Below are 7,254 nucleotides of genomic sequence, written 5' to 3'. Positions count from 1 at the left end.
AGAGGGGGGTGGGGGGGAGGGGCGCCGGGCACCGGAGCAGGGATTCCCCTGCAGCCTCTGGAGAGCCCACGCTGGAGCAGGTGTATCCCGAGGGACTGCAGCCCGTGGCGGCTGGTTTCTCACCAACCAACTCTATTTTAATTGGCAGTAGATTAAATTAATTTTCCCCAAGTCAAGCATGTTCCGCCTGTGAGGGTAATTGGTAAGTGATCTCCCTGTCTTTACCTCAGCCCACAAGCTTTTCCATCTTCTTATTGAGGAGGGGGGTGAGAGAGCAGCTGGGTGGGCGGCTGGCAGCCAGACAGGTCAACCCACCGCACCATGTTTAGTAATTCCAGGGGAAACAGTTAATATATTCCTGAGAGAAAAATGTGGAGGTGTCATTATTCCCACCCAGAAATAAAATTAATTCTAATCAGTTATTCCTGGAAAACACAGTTCTGTCAGTGGCATTACAGCAAACATGACCTCCCTGCATCTGTATGCTTCTTGATAAAAGTAAAATACCAAGCTGAAAGAAAATGAAAAGAGCTCCTAAGCAGAGAATTCAACTAAAAATGGTGAGAAGATAAAGGTGCAAGGAAATACCTTGCTCTGATATTAAGGGACCTAAAATGAATTCAATGTTCATTTTATTCTAACTGCTAATAGTGTGTTTTTTCACCAGTATCTCTAGTTGTTTCAAGCCTAATCTCAGCCCTGGTTTTATGACAGAAGACTGCCCCAGTAAGCAATTTTACTCTCAGAGACTTGGACAACGGACATTCATTTGCAGTTACAAGTCAAATTTAATTGCTAGAGACAAGCCAGCAGAAAACACCTTCTAAAGGAATAACACAATTGTGAAAAACTTATTTTTGTTCAGAAGACGGAGTGCCTAGATAAGAGTTCTCAGACAGGCAAGACTTCCATAGACCCCCTCCCGCCCCCCTTCTTGGGTCACTGGAGATGAGAAGAGGCGATGAGGCCCTTGATCTTGCAGGGCAGAAGAAGTGGAAGAGGAAGGGCCGGGGGCTGCAGAACAGCCCTAAAGGGAAGGGCTCGCTCTCCCTGCCATTGCTGAGGTGGAAGGTGATGGCAACTGCTACAGAGGGGAGCTGCTCTTGCTGCAGTAAAACTGCTCCCCACCTTGCCACTCCTTCCATCCCTTCCCCACGCAGGCAGGAAGGGCTGCACAAGCCAAAAGAGCCGATCATCATCTCCTCATCCCCAGGCAGACCTGGCAGGCAGCTGCAGGCTGATGAAGTAGGCAGTGGCCTGTTCTTCCAAGGCTCGGAGCTGGCTCTGCTGTTTGCCTCTTGGAAAGCAAGTGCAGACGCCTGAGTGTTAGCAATTAAAATGATGCAATACATGACACGTATCAGTCAGAAATAACCTAGCAATTGGACACTTGCACGCCGTACTGCAGATAAGCCAGTGCTGATAATACTTGAACTTTTCTTTTATGTCTCTCACTGAGATATTTGCCACAATGCCTATTTTGTTCTCTGCTCTTAAATCTGTATGTTGAGATAGTCTTATCACTGACCGTGGGAATCTGTGTGGACAGAGGGGATTTGCCAAATCCAGGAATAATGCAACTTCTGTTTGAAGATGAATTTTGCTGGGTTTTTTTCATTAAACTTGGAAGTTATGCAATAATATTATAAACTGAGCCATCCCGAACAGCATGGTAAGGTAGAGGAACAGACACAATCTGGATAATCCCCTTCACAGGCTGTTTTAAGAACTTGTCTCCGCCACAAAGAATATTAGCACAACATTTAAACACCATTCAGGGTTCTGACAGAAGGCAAGAAGTTCAGTGGAGCGCTCACCACAAGTTGGTTATGATAAACTGCAGCGTGAGGCACTGATGGAGACGAGAGGTTGAGCAGGTACGTCACCTGGCTGAACAGGAGAGCCAGGTGCTCTCGCAGGTAGAGCTGCGCCGCGTGACGTGGGGTAGGCAGCTCTTCCTTGCAATACCAGGCGTGTCTGCACAGCACAAGGTGGAGCCAAGCAGAGAAACAATGACTCAATCTCTGCATAACTATCAGCTATCTTAGATCCTAAAAACAACAGTCATGTTAACATGATGCTCCTGCCCGGGCATGGCTAAATCAGCCTTCCCGAATATTGTGCAATGTAGCTGTTCCACTGCCTGTTCCACAAGAACCAGTCATATGAACAGATCTTCTCGTTCCCTTATTCTGCCTTGTCGGTTTAGGTCTGAAGCACCTTCAGAGAAGGTCCACTGGACTATTTAAGCGTGCCAGGTCCCAGCCTCAGGACTGTCAGCTGGATAAGCCAAACTAAAAGGCAGCCAGGACCCCAACAGCACTTGGAGCAGAAGAGGCTCAATGAGGGTTTCTCCGTCTGAGTATGGTTAAAGTTACATGACCCAGAAGTTACAAAAAAGTTGAAAATTATGCAATTGTAAAAAAGCATGAAAAACCTCAGATCTGCACACGAATGGACAATTATGCATCAGAGAAGCAGGTGGCTGAAGAGGTTTCTATGTGCTACCTAACAAGTGCTTGATTTCTGCTAGAGTAACCCACATAAAAATAGATGTAAGTTCCCTCAGGTCATATTTACTAGTGTTCCCACTTCAAATAAAACACCCACAACAGGTATTTTTGGAAACAAGTTATCTGTATGTATGTGGTGTCCTGCTAGTACTCCACACTTAGAAATCTTGGCAATACCTCCCAGTCAAACACAGTTACAGGTCTTACCCAGAAAAATTTTCCTCATGCACATAAGGCTTACTCATGCTCAGTAGTCACACATGGATGTGAATGACATATTTATGTGAGTTAAGGTTTGCGAGAAAGGATCTTAAATGTGGTGATGGAGCAGTCAGTATTTTCATACCTAATTAAATTAATTTGGAAAGGTATATTTATGGATAGGATTAGACTATTATTAACACAGCAGATTGGCAATGGAAGCATATCTTTTAATTATCAAGGGGCTTTTGGATAGGATTTAGTCACCGTAGAAATTCTGTACTTTGATATATTGCATGCTGTCAGGGTGGTTTTTGCTTTTTCTTTGCCTAGGTCAACCAACTACATACCATGCCTCTAGCAAAAAGTAGCCATTGAACAGATCACTCCTGAAATTTCAATTCCTAGTCACACTTAATAACTGTCTATCCCCAAATCCCTGCAAGGGACAGGAGAGTATCACAGTGATGCAGAGCTCACATCGGTTTCTATGACACTGACTTGGGTACTGCTGGCGTTAGAAACACTCCACTTTCAGATGGTGCGCCTACAAGCCCAGAGTACAGTTTAGGGAATATAAGATTAATTAAGGAAAATCTAGGGAACTGGGACTCTGCTTCTTATTCAGGCACTTTTTGCTTCTTTTTTTTTTTTTTTGTGCTTTTAATCTGACTTCAAACACAAGTATCTGATATTTTTAAAGATACAGATAACAAGAAACCGAGAAAGGGGCATTATTGCTAGATGCACTCAGTACTTACGCTTCAGGTGTTTCCTTGAATTCTACAAAACTGATTTTGATTAACCTAGTCAAATGCATGCACAACTTAGATTCAGCTCTTTCAAAAAGGAACTAAATCTAAAACTACACAGCTTGAAGGCAGTCTTTAACGCATCTTGTGAAGCCTGCTGATTAGGAAAAGTGAGTCATCCTTCCATAGTCCTGAGCAGCAGACAACGCACCTAGGTAAGGAGAAAGTGGTGGCTTTGAACTGAATTTTCTCCCTACTGGTTTGTAAGAAATCATTTTTTCAGTTATTTAAAAATATCTATCAATTAAAGCAGAAACTACTGAGTATCTTCTTCTAGCATCGTAACAGTGACTTTACTACAAAAAGGAACAGTGAGTCAAGTGTGCCCAGGGAGCACTGGACTGTCTTCAAACAAGTTTGTTGGCAGCTCAAAGGCTCCTGAACATTACGATGTTAATACAGCTGTATTAGCTTGTTCACATTAATAAGCACATGTGTGGGAAGGTTTAACTCTCTGCGCAGCAGAGTAGTTTTGCCCCTGTGGTTTCCAATGGGACATTGTTTTAGGCTCAGTCCTGAAAGGAGATCAAAGTTGGTGAAAGCCTCAGAGTAGGCGTTCAGTGCCTGCTGGTGGGCTGTGCTTCCAGCTGCTATTGCAGAGAAAAGGCATCTTGCAAAGAATTGACACTGTATTTCATCGATGTCATTCATAATCCTTTTTAACAGATTAAAATTATGGGCTGTCTGGTTTTCAAACACAGCATCATCCAATTTGCATGGTCCAAGTCCTATTCCGCAATGAATGATGGGCTCAGTAAGTGATGTTTACCAGTCCGTCATGCCACTGCACTGCAGCTAATATGCACTGAACCTTCAGAAAGGCAGTGTGGAATTAATTCTCAGAAGCAATCAACATTCATTTGATTCTTTTCCTATTTTACCTCTGCATCTCTGACTCCAGTGATTTCACATCAGGAGAAATAGGCGAATCCTTGAGCACTCTCAGCAAACACCAAAATGTGAACTGCTAGAAATCTACAGAGAGACTGCCAAAGGCACCAAATGGCAGCCAGGAATTTAATTTTCACTGATGATCCATGATCTGGAAGTCAGTAAGCATGGGATAACTTTGCTGGCATTTTTATTTTTGAAAATCTGCCCCTGTGGCCACTTACATGCGTCTACAATTTTGCACTGTAAAACCAAATGCCATTCTAAAGTGTACACCCCTACAAAGGCACACACTCACACATGTTACACAGACTCACAACATAGATCAGATGACTGGGTTTGCCCTCCAGGAAGCTCAAGGGCCTTCAACTACTGAAATTAACCCTTGTGCGCTCAAGCCTGTAGTTTTACAGCCCTCCACAGCATCTAAGACAACACGACTATTTAAGTTCCTTAAAATACTGAGGTTTTAGAAAGACCACTTCAGAATCCACATCATAACCGTTCCTCATGACAACGTGAGTGTATCAGGAACACATCAATACATTACAAAGAAACCACCACAACTCATCTGATGTTGACATCTGCCTGAAGGATCTGTGGATCCTATATTGTGCTGAAAGTGACGTTTATATAGATAAATGTATGTCTTTAAGTTTTGCTTGTTTGTTACTGAAATTAACCCTTATGCACTGTACTCCCACATAAAGACTTCCCTGTGGAACCAAAATATTATGACTATAACTGCCATTTCAATGTCAGTGGAGCCAGTTGCTTCCCTGTGATATGTAATACACTGAGTCTAGTCCAAGGCATTGCCTGCAGCTGCCCTGAGCAGCAGGCTGTTGCCCCAAGTACCTGCAGTACAGCCCCGATGCAGCCTAAGATCTGGGAGTCACAAGGTGGTTGTCACCCTGTCCGCAGGGAATTCCCCAAGCAGGTGGCAGGGGAGACGGGTAGTGCGCTCCCCTGTGCAATACAGATACCGACATTTCCCACAGAAGGGAAATTTTTAAGCAATCTCTTAGAAATAATCAGTGCTTCGTTTACATAATTTCAGAACGCGGTTGAGCCTGAAAAGCGCCAGCTCCCCAGCTCCAAGACTGCTGGCTCAGCAATGAATCCAAGTGCTGCTGGGTTCCCCCTGCCCCATCAGCCCCAGTGAACCGACAAGGAAGAGCTCGAAGCCCTGGGAGCCATAAGAGAGCAAGAAACCACAGAGCTGGGGAATCGTGGCTCCTATGCTTCCAGTTGTGTGGCACGCTGCCCAGAAGCCCTCAAAGCACGCGTGGCATATGCCAGGTCTTCGGGGATCTCCGGAGGCATCCAGCATGTCAAGGCTATCCTGCAGCCACAGACCTCACAGCTCACCAGGAGCCATAAAATCAGGCATGAAGCCTGTCAGAACCCATCCCATGTCTTTGCAGAAAGTCACTAAAACTGATGTTTTTGCAAAATATTTTGGTATCAATGAATCTGCCTTTTCTGATGGAAAACTGTTTTGTCAGAAAGTTCCCAGCTAGCTCCAGTCTGTGGATCCCTTAGGCAGGTTAAAAATCAGTAGAGCTGCTACACCAATGTCCAAAGTTCTTGTATAAAATTATTTAGAGAATTATTTTAAACTTGTGCAAAAAAATCAGACTTCTATTGAAACACTCGGAAGACACAACTGCCCTGTAAATGAGGTGCTAGGCTGGACCTGCATTTCATTCCCCACGATCACATTCGTGTGTTATCTGCGGCCCCGCTGAGCTCTAACATTTTCCTTTTCTTTGTCCTGACTACAAGTTCTTTGAGGCAGGGGCCTTTTCCTCCTTTGTTCCTGACAAGCACCTTGTGCAATCATGTAAGCAACAAGTTCATATCAGTAGCAACCCTGGCATTTTCTGTTTCAGAGGAGTGACCTCAGCAATGTGTTTCCAGAGTGACTTTGTCCCTCGGTACCAAGCAGTTGCAAGAAAATAACACTGCCTATAAATTTAAGAGTATTTTGCATAGAAAATACTCTCTTTTAAGGTTAGCACAGAAAATTCTCTCATGTAAGGTTCTGGGCTCTTTTAAGGTACACTTAGAACAGGAGTCAAGAGAGGGTGTTTTTATAAAATGATTTCCACAGCATTTCACCCTAAAGTAAGGTGTTGCTTATTAAACACGAAACGGACGGTTTCCTGTTGTCACCATTGCACTGTCATTGGCTATATTTTGCATTTTTTCTATAAGTGACACAGGCATTCCAGCAACGTCAGGTAGAAAAACTGACCCCTAAAACGTTTGAGTGGGGAAGGACATTATCCTTTTGTTCCAATGAAAGCCTTATAAAAGGTCTAAGCAATATTTTCTAAGCCCTGATTTTTCCATACAAAAAACATCTAATGCTTTAAGTAACATCACAGGATATTACTGCAAAGCTTACCTAGCAAGCCCAAGCTACATAAACTAGCTGTAAAGCTTTTAATTTGTCTAAAGAGATAATTAAGCTGGTTCAAGCATACTCAGGTGTTACAACTCAACAAAGGAGTTTGGCAATTATTCCTTTGAGAAAATAGGAACTGCACTAACTAGTCTCACTTTTGTCTCAAGTGATCCAACATGCAGTACCTACTGCAGCAATAATTAACTTGGCCCACGTTTTTAGAATATTTAGAGTTTTAGAACAGAATAATTACATTTTTAGAATTTTATTATTATTCTATTTTTAGAATAATAATTTGTCCTGCTTTACTTAATTTGCACACAACAAATGTTTGCCATGAACTCAAATCCATGTACATAATTACTGATCTTTTTTTGTATGCAACTTATTCATGCACATTACCTGAAATTTGACTTCTGTTTCC

This window comes from Pygoscelis adeliae, unplaced genomic scaffold, assembly GCF_000699105.1.
Source record: "Pygoscelis adeliae isolate BGI_AS28 unplaced genomic scaffold, ASM69910v1 Scaffold318, whole genome shotgun sequence".
In the NCBI taxonomy this organism is placed as follows: Eukaryota; Metazoa; Chordata; class Aves; order Sphenisciformes; family Spheniscidae; genus Pygoscelis; species Pygoscelis adeliae.
The sequence above is the reverse complement of the archived record's forward strand: the minus strand, read 5'-3'. Positions refer to the sequence as shown.